Here is a 15602-nt window from a genome sequence, read left to right as displayed (position 1 = left end):
CAATATGTGTGTGTGTGTGTGTTTTTTTAAATATAACCCTGTAGTTTTAATACAGAGGGGCGAAACAATGCAATACAATAATGATTGAGACATGTACAAATAAACATTTCGCAAAAGACCGATGTATCATATTTGATAACATTATCCATTATCCAGTCAAAAGTGCTCATCTTGAAATATTGATAATAATAATAGTAAAGTTATTTTTACTTTTTCCCCTTACAAATCATTAAAAATGTCAAAGCAAAAAAAAACATGCATAACAAAAGGGAGAGGTTTTCAGAATTATATTTAAGACCGTTTGCTTGCTAAAAAAATATCAGCTATCAATCAGACGACGGGGGCATGTAGTAGCTTGCGGTCATGTTGATCATTTAGATGGCATTGGAATTTTGCATTTAAAATTTGATACACTGGACTTTATAGTTGAAGCACATAGAATATGTATGGCATTTTTCTAGGTCTGATTTCCAGGAATAATTATATAGTTCTTACCGAAATGCACCTACAAATGGTGGTTGATGAGCCACTCAGCGGGCCCTGAGTAGTGATGCAATCTGCACTGTAGCCTTGTTACTGAAAACTGTCTTGCCATGCTAGGAAAATGCCTAAATGTATTTCTAATGATCCTTGAATTTTGCGAGAATGCGATACTGGGATCCCTGCCATGGAGCACCATGCAAGACAAATTCACCATCTTAGTGAAAATTGGCACCAGCGTTTGACCCAGTGAAACAGAGGCCAAAATTGGACTGTAATGCATCAATCAAAGCTGTCCTCACCTCCAGTTTATCATTTTTCTCCCTTTAAATTGAAACCATTCTCTTCTTTTGCCACCCTTGAAAGACATTCAATACTTCAGCATTTCGTAAATGAATTAGTGTTCTTTCGAGTCATGCTTCCATGGTCACAGATCTTTTACAGTCTTAAAAAGTATTCCTCTCTGATACGTAGATGAGCACGACTAAGCCCATCTGCACATGTGAACAGAGACGTATTGCTTTCATTTATGGTCTTTTCTGATGTCTGCGTTCTTCTTGTCATTGCTTAGCTCACCGTGAGTGATTAAATGAACGCATAAAACATAGAAGGTCTAATCGAATGTCCTCTTCTCTGCTCATCTTCTCGTCCATTCTTCACTCACTTCTCAGAGTGGACATAAAACATCACTGATGTGTTGTTTAAACCTCTGTCAGGTAATACATAACGTCTAGAGAAGTGTTACAAGAAGCTGTTTTGTGGTAAACCTGCACTTAAGCTGATCTTAACCTGACTGACTAAAAACGATTTGAAATAAGGAGACAATTAGAGCCATATGAGAATATTGTGGCTGTAAAGTAAGAGGAAAGAAGGAAAATCCATGAAACGACAGACCGTATTTTGTATTGCACGTCAGCCCTATTTATATATTTATTTTTTTATTTGCACATATATTTTCAGCTGCCCATAGTGATGATGTCGGGGGGGGGGGGGAAGATTTAACATGGTGGAAACTTCATTGCCTCAGCAGAGACAGCGGCTGTTGTCTGCAATGCTGCTGATCAGCAGAAATGCCCCTCCACTGCTTATGGCGTGCTGAGATATTGACGTCTCTCATATTTACAGTCAGATTTTCACATATGCACTGGTGCATTCTGAAATGTGGAGAAAGGAAGGATTGTGTTTGTTGCTTTCGCTGTATATCTTTGGCAACAATAAAATGGGAATAATAGAAATACCACTACTAATAATAAGCAGATTTATGCTCATATAGTGTGCTTATCATCTAAACAAAAACAGAAATGTTGGGGATATGGACACAGTTTTATACAAAACGTTGTTTTTGCTCATTCACAATTAGATTTTTATTTTTTTATTTTTTAAAAAAGAAGAAATAGTTTGATCTAATCTTAGTTTCAAACTATGTTTGAATATCTATTTAAATTTAGAAAATGTAGGAAAAAAACATTTATATGAAATACTTTCACTAAGTGTATAAAAGTTCCCAAAGCCTCCAGAGCTCTTTAGATTATTCCTTGATGTTTGCTTTGGTTGAGCGTGGCATTTCTGGGCTTGTTCCGCCAGAATTATCAGTACCCTTTAGCCAAACCAGCCTTCTGCAGATTTGTCAGACAGCTCTTTGCCTGTTGTTTTGCTCTGATTTTACAGCTGAAATACTGCCTATCTTAAATGTTGAGGGAGAGAAAGAGAGAAAAAATTAAGAAAGAAAGAAAACTATAAATATCATTAGAAAGGGGTATCTGAGGAATCTATTCAACACTCACATGCAGACATAGAGTTTGAGAGAGAGAGCGAGAGAGAGAGAGAGAAAGACACACACATACAAACATAATTTCATTAGCTTGTGAGCCTCTCCCAGATATCTCTCATTAAATATTGTCTTAAGGTCACATGTCCCCAGAGGCTTATGGAGAGACAAGCTGTGCTTGCGTTTGATCGCTCTTGCTGCCATTGAAGATTAAAAATAACAGAAAGCAGTGACGGTAACTGCTAACACTAACCACACGCAGCTGTCATTTCCAAACAAGCACACTCTTAGCACTCTGTTAGGACTCTATACTCACAAGGTCAAATGTGCAGACAAGCTTTGATTGGATAATTGCTGCCTTTTGCAGTATTTCTGCTTGATTAGAAAAAAAAAAAAAGATTTGATTCAGAAAGAACGATGCACGCAAATTCAAAATGAATCCTGTTTCTGTTTAAATGTCACGACTCATGTGGATGTTTCCTGCGACTAAATGTGTTCAACAGTGGTACAACCCAAATTCTGGAAATGTTGGGAAGTTTTTCTTTTTAAATTTGAAAAAAAAAAAAAAAAGAATTCTAATCACATGAGCCAATAGTATATTCACAATAAAACATATATAACATATAACTAAGAGACAGTTGATGGTTATCGGTCAACTTCAGCTCTCCTCACACCACACCGGGACATCGAGGTTATGAGTTTCTGGAGTTTTGGTGTTGGAATTTGGTCCCAATCTTGCCTGATACAGGTTTCCACCGCTGAAGGGTTTGTGGTTGTCTTTGACAAATGTTTCATTTAATGATGCGCCAACTCTTCCACTATCAACTCATGTTGTTGTAATAGCTGCAGTATCTGGTTTTGCATTGTCCTGCTAAAATACACAATGCCTTCCCTGAAACAGACATCATCTGGAGGGGAGCATATGTTGCTCCTAAACCTTTATGCAGACTACCTTTAAGCATTCATAGAGCCTTCTAAAACATGCAAGATGCCCATACTGTATGCACAGAGATGCTGGCTTTTGAGTACACAGTGTCCACGATGTCCAACAAGAATGTCAAATTTGGACTCATCTAAGCATAGAACACTTTTCCTCTTTGAGACAGGACACGACGCTTTTGGACCGTGTTGAGCACTAAACCTGGGAACAGGTCACGGTGACAGCAGTCTAAGTAAGGACACAAATATATCCTTTTCCTTGGGAAATTCCTATATGTGACTGGGGTATATTTTTTAACAATAACCAAAAATTCATTGTGTGGGTCAAAATTATGGATTTTTATTTATGGCAAAAAATTATTAGGATATTAAGTAAAGATCATGTTCCATGAAGATATTTTTAAAATTTCATACCTTAAATAAATAAAAATATTTAATTTTTTTATTAATAATATGCATTGCTAAGACCTTAATTTGGATAACTTTAAAAGTGATTTTCTCATTTTTTGGACCCTCAGACTCCAGATGTTCAAATGGTTGTATTTCTGCCAAATATTGAATCCTATCAAACCATACATCAATGGCAATCAAAAATGTAGTTGTAATACAATTAAGGTGGGAAGTTTGTAAAGCTTTCAGATAATGTATAAATCTCAATTTAAAAAAAAGACACTTATGATGGTTTTGTGGTTCACAAATAGCCTATAATATATAATAATAATCCCACCAGCGTGTCTTGTTTCTGCCCCAGGGTCTCTTCCCAGTTGGAACAATCACCAGAAGGTGTCTTGGAGGCATCCTACCAGATAACTGGACCACCTCAAGTGGCTTCTTTCAATGTCTGCTCTGACTCTGAGTCTCTCCCAGATGACAAAGCCCAGTACAATGACCACATTACTGCTGCTCCACTGCTTACATGTTCCAGCCAACCCTTACTGGTTAACAAGGTCCTGAGGTACTTGAACCCAGTACCCAGAGTGGGTAATCCACCCTTTTCTAGCTGAGAATCATGGTCTCAGATTTGGAGGTGCTGACCATCATTCTTGCAGCTTTACACTAGCTGCAAACCAGCCAAGTAATTATAAATATGTATGTAATATATTTGCCATGAATCATCATATTGTAAGACTACAAGTCGGTGTCTGAGCCAAGGATAAAATAAAAAACTATTTTACATATTTGTAGCACAAAACATATTTGAAAGATACAGCAGTAAAAATATGTTGAGCACATAGAAAATTCCAAGAATTTTGTAATCTTCAGAAAAGGAAAGGAAAACAAGAAAAAAAGAAACCAGTTTGTTTTACAAAAACATACTAGCAGCTGAAGTTAAAAAAACCCCAAAATATTTTGTACAACTAGCGTAATATCTCTCTTCCTCCTTTAAAGGGATATTTTAACCCCAAAATGAAAATATCATTATCATTATTGTTATCATTTATTCACCCTCATCGAATTCCTTGTATGACATTCCTCCTTATGCAGAATGCAAAATATGATATTGTGAAGATATCCCAACAAAACATACCGAACAGTTTTGGTTATCATTGACATCAAAATATCTATATTATACTGAATGATATCAGTTATACAGGTTAGAATGACGTGAGCGTGTAAATGAAGACGCCATTTATACGTAAAGTATTCTTTTAAGATTAAGTATCGCTGAAGATCTCGTAGACTGACATGTCTTGATATTGTATATTATTTTAGAAAAAAATGATTAATGTTACTCCATGCAAGCCACGGCCAGTTCAAAATTTCTTTACATATAGGCTATTTCACTGTCCATAAAAGTTTTATGGTGATTTGGTTCTCTTCAGTTGCACATAGAAATGTGAGTGAGAGTGAGTGAGTGAGAGGTAGAGGTAGAAAATATGGAACAGATAGAGGAAAGCCACTTCATCCTTTGACTGTCACAGCCACTAACTGTCATGGTGGCCTCTGAGCTTCCTGTAAGTCTAGCAACACTCGAGGCAATAGACTCTAAAATCACTGTATTATTTAGCTGCAAGATTGTATTTGTCTTTGCATGTCTTTATATGTGTGTTTGTAGTATAATGTAGTCCTCCACTAACTAAAGTGATTTATCATTAAGAAATAGTTTGGGTCTTCAGGTCTTGATGTGGTGACTGGTCAACAAATGTGTTAATGCTTGTGAGAAATTCAGAATTATGGGATTTAAAGACTTTTTTCTTATAAATGGATGAGGTGAGTTTTCTTAATACCAATTCTAAATAAAGTTAACAATGTAAATACTTACTTGGTCTATGTTAAACTGAAAATTGCAAAATTGAAGTTGACAAAACCGGTCCAGTCAAGCTTTGCTGTTACCATTGTTAGCATTGTTGAGTTCATGAACTATGGAGCATATGCTCATGACATGATATCAGTTTTTTCAGGCCATTCAAGATGGAGATGAGTTTCTTCATCTGAAAAGATTTAGCATTACATTTCATCACTCGCTCACCAATGAATCTTCTGCAGTGAATGGGTGCCGTCAGAATCAGCATTAAAAAGCTGATAAAAACATTACAATAATCCCCCCTAGCTGAGTATTATAAGAACAACTTTCACCATTAAAGCCATTTTAAGCACCAAAATAATAAATAAATATATAGAATAAAATTCTTGTCTATAATCCATATTGTGTTCTATCCACATTTCTCTCCTGATTCAGGTGAGAGGACTTTTTGAAGAGAGGAAGCGATATTAAAATGTGTTTATACTGTATAATGTGGAATGTTTGAGAATAACACCTGTTACTGAAATCATTTTCAATTCCAAAGACTGACTCTGCGAGCGTTGCATAAAGCAAACGGGATATTATTAGTAAGTAACTGGTAAGAGAGTAATTCAAAAGATCCCTATATTTACCAAGATCTTGGCAGGATCAGCTGGATCTGTTGGGTCTGTCTGAGGCTGTGATGACAGTCTCTGCTGGTTTTTTGGTTTTCTACCCAACACCAGGCAAGCCGGGCACTCATAATGGATGATCGTGATTCCAGATATTCCCGCTGTACTAGCAAAGAATAAAAGCACTCAGGTATAATCATCTAGGTATTGTAGATGTGTGAGGTGAATAATTTACAAGGCCATAAAAGTCCTATTGGGGAATGCAACTTTATTTTTCTATTTTTAATATGCGCTAGAAGATGCAGTCCTGTTCCAAAGAGAGAAGAAGCTTTTAAAAGAGTGTTTGGGACGTGGCAGGGTGGGTGGAGAGACAGAAAAAGCAGACACAGATTTGAGAGAGAAGAACAGCGAGAGACGAGAAAAGAGTGAGACATTAATGGCTCTGTGAGTCACTACGTCTTGCTTTTAGGAAGCCATGAATTAAAGATGGAGAAAAGAGGAAAAGTGGAAAGGAAAAAAATCTAAATGGTATGATTTTAGATCCGCTGCTGATTTATGCTGGACACACATCATCCATGAACTATTCACTCTGTCCGCCTCTGAATCTTAATGGCAGAGGATGAAAATAATTTTCCAATGCGATTCAATCAATCCTAAATTATATATTGTTTATACATATGGTAAACCAACTCCTTAAACTCCAGCGTAGTAATATTTATACTATTATACTATTTATTAACATTTTTTTAAGTTTCTATTTTCTCTTTTAATTTTATTTACAATTCAGTCATTGCTACTGTAACGGAGTCGACGTGACGTGACGTGAGGTGTACAGATCCATTTTATTGAGAAATGTAGTCAAACACAGGCAGGGTCAAATAAATAGAGATATATAGAGAGCGACGGAAAACAACACAACAACAAAAACCAGGGCAAGCGTGGGTCTTTGATTAATGAACATAATCCAGATAGCAAAACAAGAGGATAATCCTGAACCACAAGGAAGGGTCATACAGGTACAGGGTCCAAAACAGCAGGCGAAGGGCTAATCCAAGATACACCGCTAACAACAGGAAAACACCTAAACTAACCAAACTAAGAAAACCTAAGAATGGACACAAGACTATGAAAGCAAAAACTGGTTCCGTAAAGCAGCTAACACTAGGGGAGTGAAACATGCAGAGCAATACTGGAGATTAAACTGAAAACACACACAAAATGGCTTGATAAAGGCTAAATAATACTAGGAGCAGAGAGAGAATTATTATTGTGAGTGACTGAATGCAGGTGAGCGTGTGATGAGTGCAATCAGGTATGTGCATCATCAGTGCAATGGATGATGGGAGTGGAAATATTTGTATTTCATTACATCTCAGCTTTATTTTAATACAATTAAATTAGCATTAAAATAATGTTTTAATAGTTTTATTTTCAGTTTTAAAGTCTACCCAACGAAAAATTCTAACATGATCTTTAGTGGCAAAAGGCATCTATCTGGTTATGGTCTGTTAAGGTTAGATAGAGCTAAAGTGTTCCTGGAGTGTGCCACGTCCAGATCCACCTTCCCCCCCCATCCCATTTTTCCAGGCGCCACTAACTAATTTATGGCAAAATGCTGAAAATATAAGCATCATAAAAGCAAAAATATAAAAAGTATCAATAGGACCCCAAGGTGTTAGTCTGTTTACATTTACAGACACATAAATATTCCTTCAAAAACAGGGAAAAGCTTCATAGACACTGCTTTGACCACAGATCAATGTTTAGCACCACGGACAGCGGCAGTGGCGTACCCATAAAATGGTCTAATTCTCACAAAGTACAGACCAAATATCGACCGTCATGCATGCATACAGACACTGACTCCTTAGCATTTTCTCTCATATTTTCTTGTTTCGAAATTAATGTGTTTTGTTAGTACTGCAGATTACTAAGCAAGCAACAAAGCATTAAATTAAGTAACGTGCATGTATTTACAAAAGCTTTTGTTCAAATTTATGACCGTTTTTTGGTGACGGAGAATATAAGACTGTGTAATTACATACAATCATGCACATTTTCATGTTCATAAACATTTTTATCTTCGGCTTAAATAATGACTCAATCTAAATTTGAACTGATTTGTTTAACTGAAATGAAAATAAGTGCGTGAGGGAAAAGACAAAAGCCCTGATTGAACTAGCAATTGTGTAAAGACTGATACAGGGCTCCAAATTGTTGCACCTGCACCTGCTCCACACTCTAGCGAGACAGACAGAGAGAGAGAGAGAGAGAGAGAGAGAGAGAGAGAGAGAGAGAGAGAGAGAGAGAGAGAGAGAGAGAGAGAGAGAGAGAGAGAGAGAGAGAGAGAGAGAGAGAGAGAGAGAGAGAGAGAGAGAGAGAGAGAGAGAGAGAGAGAGAGAGAGAGAGAGAGAGAGAGAGAGAGAGAGAGAGAGAGAGAGAGAGAGAGAGAGAGAGAGAGAGAGAGAGAGAGAGAGAGAGAGAGAGAGAGAGAGAGAGAGAGAGAGAGAGAGAGAGAGAGAGAGAGAGAGAGAGAGAGAGAGAGAGAGAGAGAGAGAGAGAGAGAGAGAGAGAGAGAGAGAGAGAGAGAGAGAGAGAGAGAGAGAGAGAGAGAGAGAGAGAGAGAGAGAGAGGGGGAGAGAGGGGGTGAGCAAATAGAGACAAACTGTTCCCCTGCTGCACACAAAATGAGTTAGAAACAGAATTACACTCCTTAACCTTTCACCCAATCATATTCTTTGAACTTTTAACACAAGCCAACAATTGTGAATATTGACAGGATAAGCAACGCCTAATAAAAGGAGAGGGACATATAAATAAATACCTTTGTGGTATGTTATAGTATATAAATAAATTGTGCATTGTTGACGGTTATATTATGTCATTGTTAATGTTTATCAATCCTGTTACCACACTAATGAAATGAAAATTAGCCGAAAATGTAAAAGGGACTCATATATTAGCCACAAGCAATGGTCTTAATTTATAATTGTTATAATGATTGTTTTTTTTTTTTTTTACAAAGGCATACTTGCTGATGGATGGAGTGTTGTTGATTACTTGTGGATTATTGTGATGTTTTTAACAGCTGTGTGAACTCTCAATCCAACGGCACCCATTCACCGCACATGATCCATATGTGAGCAAGTCATGTACATAAACGTACATATTTACAAATCTGCTCCATACATCTTGGACTGACTAAGGGTGACTAATTTTCCATTAAATTTTCTTTTTTTGAGTGACATATGTATATATATATATATATATATATATATATATATATATATATATATATATATATATATTATAAATCTGAAACATACACACACAAGAACATTATCCATAAAATGAAATATTATTGGAAGAAAGATAATGTTGGATAATGTTACATTTCAACAGATCATTTAGATGTGGCCGTATTTTTATGTGAAAATGTACACTATTAGCACTGTGAAATGAACATTACAATAATCTTTGTATCCTGTTATCATCCAAGGATTTAATTGTAAGGTCAGATGGTTTTACAGTCTCTTCGCTTTCTCTCTCATTATCTTCACAGCACAAACACACAGATCAACGCAGCTGTCTGATGGGAAAACAATAACAGCTGCTGAGCCACGTGTGTCCCTCTGGCCTTCGCATTTGTGTTTAAGGTTTAAATGTTACACAAATCAAAGACCTCCGTCTTTTAACTCCTGTGATGTCTTTGTGTTTGCTCTGTATTATTAAAGTGACATTTAAACTACATTTTCCTAAACGCTCTGCGTGATGATGTCAAAGGCAAGGCTTTCATAATGGGAAGCTAAATTTAATCAATATTCCCGAGGCTTTTCCAGGGGCACTTTGTTAGTCACCTGCCATAACCCAGAACTCTTTATCGACTGCTCTGCTTTTAAAACTTGACAAAAAAATTTTTTGTAGCCGACCTCTTCGACATGCAAGTAAGAGAAGATAACCCTCTTTAGAGGTCACATTTCTGTCTGATTTTCTGTTATGCCAAGAGTGATATGACAATATGTTGTAAGAGTTTCATTGTGGTAAAGGCACAAATGTATTTTTGGAGAAATAGTAAGTTATTCCTTTGAAATTTTAAATGACTATGTATATGTCATAGTGATCATTCCAATTATTATATATAATTATGTATAACAGTCTTATATATAAAAACTTCACAAACAGCTGTAATTCAGTATTTTACATTGTAATATTATGAAGCAATCAACCGTTGTGTGGAATGGCTAAAGAAGATATGGTCCACTTTACATTGACTTTCTATTATACATATTCTTGACCATACAGTCAAATTCAAAGGTAACCTTTTTTCCACATATATATGAATTCATACAGGCTTGGATCAACATGAAGGTGAATAGATAATCACAGATTTTTGGACTGACTATTCCTCTACCAATTATTCTGTTAGCATTACACTGTTCCAAAATGAGGCTATTTGTTTGTTTTTTCTGTGAAACACAGAATGTGAAATTGAAGAAAATACTGATTTTATTTCCAGGAAATAACAATAAACAGTGAGCTCAAAGTAGGCTACAATAGCTAAAATTTAAAATTTCTATTCACTTAGAAGTTTGGTGCATTGTCGAGAAAGAAGGGTGATTTCTGAAAGAACCAGCTGAAGGAACGCCTCGCCTGAGCCCGATCGCATAAACGATTCGAATTGAGCCATATTTCACAAAAATGATTTTTACATGAATTACATGAATTTGGGATCGTTCATGACACGAAGCTATGGCTCTGGAAGACAGTAGTTATACATGAACTACCGACTTATTTGTACCATTCATTTGCAGCACGCGTGGAAATAAACGGGACATTTTTCCCAAAATGCCTTTGGCGTTCTGCAGACAGTCTAGCTTGACGCGAAGTTGAGAAACCATAACAGAACTGTCGCGTCTGCGCGAACTGCCTCTTTAAATAGCTGCACAAAAAACCACTGTAATTGCGCGGCTCATTAATGACACTTGCTTGAAGACGCGCGTGGGGAAGGATGCGCGCGCCTAGGGGAGGACGAAATCAAATCCGCCTCACGCGCTCCTTCTGCTCGCGGAAAGCGCAACTCCAGTCACACAACCGGGATCCACAAACACCATTTCTACAGTTTGTTCCTTGTCGACCCTTTCACGAATTTGTTACTTTCTTTTGGAAAGGGAGACCGACTCCCTACCTGCGACGCTCGATGAATTCTGCGGGGAGAGTCACTTTGTTTTTCTTTTAATCGTTCTGATAACGCAAGGTAAGTTCAACCGCGTTTAAGGTGTCGATAGATTTTATGAACACGAAAACTTTGGAAAATATTGCTTGTTCTACGTCTCCTGTGCCCGCTGACCTCAATAGTAGCCTTCTGAGATCAAGTGTGGGGGGAAAAAAGTATTAGCTCATACTGTGTCAGCCGTAATAAACAACCGTGCTCCAGCCTACTGTCCTACCAAGTTTGTTTGAGGGCATTTTCTCAGTTGTCATGTAATATAAACGAATAGTCCGTCCAAAATGAATATCCAGTCACCATCCACTCTTATGCTTTGACTTATGACTTAGCCTACTTTCTTCTGTGGGAAACAAAGCGATGTATCAGGCACAATAACAAGTCACTATTTACTACACTATGTGCAAAAACACGTCTAAAGTGACTGGCAATCGATCGCTGTCAGAATATTCCGCCTCTTTTGGTGTTCCACCTAATAACCTAAGTGAAAAAGGGCTTGAACAAAATGGTCATAGATAATTCATGATTTGTGGTTTTGTTAATGCGAAACATAACCAAAAACAAGCTGACGGTCTTGGTTTGTGCATTTAAATGAGCGCTCGGTCTGTCATCCGTGACCGTGACATTCACCTTGTATCTGTCTATAGGTGACTTATTTTGCTTCGATAGTAATCTTAATAACGGTTCATAATGTCAAAGCGTTACGTTTTAATATAGTCAAATCCGTTCTTCGCGCTGTTGGCGGAACGCGGAGTTTCGGGCGCGTATTCGTCTCGCTCCGGAGACACTAACTGCGGGGAATCCGAAGGCTATTTTAGACAACAGCGATAGCACAGTTTTGTTTAATCACTTTAAAGCCTTTTAAAGGCAGAATGAAACCGGTAGGTGAGCCCAGTGGCGTTGTTGTAATGAAATGCGTGTTAATCACTCGGCTTTCCACTTTCGTCAACACCCGCTTGTGCGTCACTGCCTTGAAATATTTAGTCTTCTTGACTGAGAGAAAGATGTTACGTAAAATTAGCAACAAGTCCGCGCCTGGTCGTGTTCGCTCGTCGCCGGGTTAAGTGTCTGCTGTAAGTTCGTTATCTTCTTGTTTGGCTTGGCTGGTGAACCTGCATCTAAATAAGACTTCGTCGCCGCCATGCAATGTGTCAGTCAAGAGTGAGTCATGCGTTTTGGAGATAAACTTAGAAGCGGGCAAACATTCAAAGGAGACACGCCGTTTTCATCCTGTTGAGTTTTCACATCGCTAAATTCCTTATGCTGTTCTGAGCTCGGAGAGAAAAAAACTGTCTGAGGATGAACTTGTGTTCAACTCCAGCTGTATGTCATTGGCGCTGCAAGCCTTCTCTCCATGCTGGACTGATCACAAGGCCCCTGTATAAAGTGAGGAGTAGGGAAGAGAGAGAGAGAGAGATGTTTGGACAGGTTTCTCCAGATATATGCACACATATAAAGTTATGGTAAGCAAGGTACAAGGCAGAGGTACATTTACTCATACTCATAATTGCAGTGGAATTGTCATTCAGTGAGGATGGACAGCTTATTTTTGTTTTAGCAATTTTTATTTTTTTATTTTTACTTTTATTACTTTCTGCAGAGTTAGACACCAGATTACTAAAAGTCATGTTTTGTAGGGTTAGCTATATAATTCCTTTGATGCAGCCCCCAAAAATATCTATTTTGAGACACATGGTTTACAAAGTAGTAGTTTTAATAAAGTAAAGCAATGTTGTTGTTTTTTATAGGTAAGCGAAAACTAAGAAAACTTTTTAGTTTTGATCATGTAAAATAATGCACTAAGTGATTAAAGAAAGACATTTCTATCACACGCACACGCACTCAGTAATGTAATAATTGAGCGTACTCATATTTAATTTTTTTTAAATATTGGACAATTGTTTTTATTTTAAATGCAGTACAATAGAAGTGACATTCCCATTAAAATGCCCATTTAACAAATACCTTTAACTGTTATTCTCAATTATCTTAATTCCCCCCAATATTCAAAAGCTCCAAGACTTTTCCTTTTGTTTGTGATTTACTGGACAAGGGTTAAGAATTTTTAAGAATATCTTTTACTCACCATTGTTACGTGATCATTTTCTTGTGACTAGAAAAATTAATATTCGTATTAAAAATACAATTTTATGAATTTGTCAAACCTTTTCAATTCAAAATCAGCATTTTGAATATTATGGTACAATAACTCGGATTGCTAGATTTTGCAAGACAGTGTGAACAGGTTTATTCTAGGGTTCCAGGCACTAATATATTATATATAATATATTAAATATATAACACACTATTTATTTTACTTGACCTATTTTGTGACCTAAATTAATGTTGTCATAAACAAAAACAAATAAATAAATATAATAAACAAATATGAAAGTACCTTTAAAGGGATTTTCATTGTTTTTGTCACATTAAGAACACTAAAGAACATTTATAGTAAGCAATACATATTTATTGTAATTTTTAAAATTATTATTATTGACATTATTGTTCAAACCAAGGGGTTTATATACATATATTTATATTATATATATATATATATATATATATATATATATATATATATATATATATATATATATATATATATATACTATATACGTGTGTGTGTGTGTGAGTGTGTTCATTCATACTATAGGCTTTACACAGATCTCTGGGGAGGAACATCCTCTGGGGAGGATTGCTCTTTTATCCACCCAAGCGCTCTTTTTCTATAGCTTCACATCTGTGTTTTGGTGCTGAGGAGAGAAATCAATGAAGTTCCAGCAGGAGAACGGTTATGGGAGGTAAACCCCTCTGCTCCAAAAGAGAAAAAGAGAAAGAAAGCTTGAGAAAGTAAACAAAAGAAAAGCGAAAATGAATCTCTTCACCTCAAGAATGGGTGTAAGGACATTCTGAATTGTTTCCAGTTCTTTTAAATCCAAGCTTTGCCACCTCTATTTCTTCTGCCTTCCCGAGGCTAGTTTATATAGAAGATGTCAAAGGTCTCGGAGCCCGCAGTTGCACAATTTGATATGTTTCAGTGTGATATGAGGTAATGCTCCAATTCATATGTAGGGTGAGCTGAGAGAAGAAGAAATTATGATTGCCCTAAGTTCACCTTGAGACTATCAGAGAAGCTTACCTCTTAAAGAATGGATGACAGTGCTGAAAATACGAAGATTTCCAGGTGGCTTAGTGTCATTCTCTCTGCGTTCAGTATTACTCAGAAATTCACATAGACGCGCATGTCGCCCGTGCTCTTTGTTCCAGATAGCGTGCACACACTCACACACACACATACGCACCACATGCACAGACAGTGATGCATGTCCTGACAGCACCTCACACACACACACACACATAAAAGTCTGCTGTGGGGAACAGGCATGTGTGTGCTGCTGCAGGCTCAAGTCTCTGGGCAACAAGAACAGCTCACCTGTCTGATTCTATCTGTAATGCTTTTCCTCCACTGACAGAGAAACACACTTAGTGTCCCGCTCACTTGAGAGGAAGAGCTCTCTCATTACTTCTAAATGAGGGCATATGAGCTCAGCAGCAGTTCACGAGTGACTTATAAACATGGCTTATATTATCACAGATTGGACATTCTTCATCACTGTTGCTGCGGCTCAGAAAACCAGTTAAAATCAAAATAAATGTAGTTATAAATAGCCACTGAAATGTAAAATAAAGATGCTATTGAAACATACCTAAGTTGTGAGATATGAAAAGATTACAAACCGATTGACCTGATAGTGACCAAAGTGAATATTTGATATATCATCAATCCCGTGGTACTAGTGCCTTTAACAAAACCCTTTTATATGCCTTATTGGAATTTCATCATAGCCTGCGCTCATGAATACAATTTTTCAATAAAAACAAGGCCACAATGTCTAAAATATCTGTTAGAGGAAAAAGGAAGTGCAGCACATGCACAATACTTCATTTAAAAAAAAAAACTCATTTCAGTAAAGAAGGGGAAAAATTCACAGTGAGTCATACCTTTTTTGGATGTAATTGCAATTTTAATGGGCTTCAGTGCTGGATCCAGTGGACCAAATCAAATATGTTGGGTTTAACTGTTATGAACTGTAATTTTAACGCTAGTGCCGCTGCTATTTTTGACCAGCCTACATCCTCTTTGTGGCCACTGACAGCTCTCTTGCAATTACGATAGTGCCTTCTGCTCAATTCTTATGTGTTAATGTGAATTAGACTCTGAAATGAATGAATACGTGTAATTGACAGATCTTGTCAGTAGTATCTTGGACATAAAATATGGCTTCATCCTGTTTTATTTTTGTTTTTGACTGAGAGTGTTAATATTATCAA

This window comes from Puntigrus tetrazona, chromosome 1, assembly GCF_018831695.1.
Source record: "Puntigrus tetrazona isolate hp1 chromosome 1, ASM1883169v1, whole genome shotgun sequence".
NCBI classification, from domain to species: Eukaryota; Metazoa; Chordata; class Actinopteri; order Cypriniformes; family Cyprinidae; genus Puntigrus; species Puntigrus tetrazona.
This window is presented reverse-complemented; position numbering follows the sequence as displayed.